Consider the following 1,433-nt stretch of genomic DNA (forward strand, 5'->3'; position numbering starts at 1 on the left):
TGCCCCGGTCCCCAAATAGGGACTGGGTCAGCCCCCAACCCTGCTTTAGACCTGTTGGGTATGGCAGTGACCTTGGAATGATGGGGCCCAGGGTCTCCCTGCCCAACACAAATCTCAAATTGTCGGGAACCCAGGGTCACTATAACGGTTGACGGGCGCCCCATCCATTTACTCCTGGACACCAGAGCCACCCTTTCCATCATACGAGAATTTTGGGGCCTAACTTCCCCGTCTAAGTCCCCTATAGTCGGGGTAGGGGGCCAGTTCATCACTCCACGCATAATTCCCACAATTAAGTGCATTTTTGCAAACGTCCCCTTCACTTATTCCTTATTGGTACTGCCTCAATGTCCCGTACCTCTCATGGGCAGGGACATTCTAGCCAAATTTCAGGCGTCCATCACCTTTAACCCAAGTGCAGCCCTTAACAACCCATCTCCCACAACCCCATTTTTGACCCTCCTAACTACTAACGATTCCCCAACTGACTCCCTTCCTCCTTTACCCCCTTCTATAGTAAATCCGTGAGTATGTGACGTAAACTCTTCCTCCTTAGCACACTGTCCCCCAGTTCACATTCAGCTCAAAAATCCCTCTGCCCACCCCAACCAACCACAATACTCTCTTCCTACCTCCAGTCTTCTGGGACTTCAACCTGTCATTAACTCTTTATTACGAAAGGGGTGTCTGCACCCTACCAACTCCCCATTTAACACCCCCATTGTAGAAGTACGAAAACCAAACGGCACTTACCGCTTAGTACAAGATCTAAGACTTATTAACGATGCTGTCATCCCCATTCATCCGCTAGTTCCCAATCCCTATACCATTTTATCTTCAATTCCTCCAACCACTACTCACTTTTCAGTTCTTGACCTTAAAGATGCATTCTTCACCATCCCTCTGGCAACAGACTCACAAAATATCTTCGCGTTCACATGGACTGACCCAATATCTCGCCATTCACAACAACTCACCTGGACAGTCCTACCACAAGGATTTTGAGATAGCCCCCACCTCTTCGGTCAAACCTTAGCAACAGATCTTAAGTGCCTCTCACTTACCAAATCCACCCTTATTCAATATGTGGATGACCTCCTCCTGTGTATCCCTTCCTTAGCTGATTCTCAAACGGACACTGCACTCACCCTTAACTTTCTAGCAGAAAAGAGATATTGGGTATTCCCTCAAAAAGTTCAACTGTCTGTCACACAAGTCATGTATCTGGGGGTAGCCATCTCACACCAACAAAAGGCCATAACAACGGACCAAAAAGCCCTAATCCAATCCCTACATATACCCAAGACTAAAGAGGAAATCCAATCATTTTTGGGGCTGGCTGAATACTTTTGGGCATGGATTCCCAACTTTGTCCTACTTGCAAAGCCACTCTATACTCTCATAAAGGGAGACCCCAATGAGCCACTCCTAAC

The sequence above is a fragment of the Carlito syrichta genome, unplaced genomic scaffold, assembly GCF_000164805.1.
Source record: "Carlito syrichta isolate Samal-C Ts95f unplaced genomic scaffold, Tarsius_syrichta-2.0.1 Scaffold305566, whole genome shotgun sequence".
NCBI lineage: Eukaryota > Metazoa > Chordata > Mammalia > Primates > Tarsiidae > Carlito > Carlito syrichta.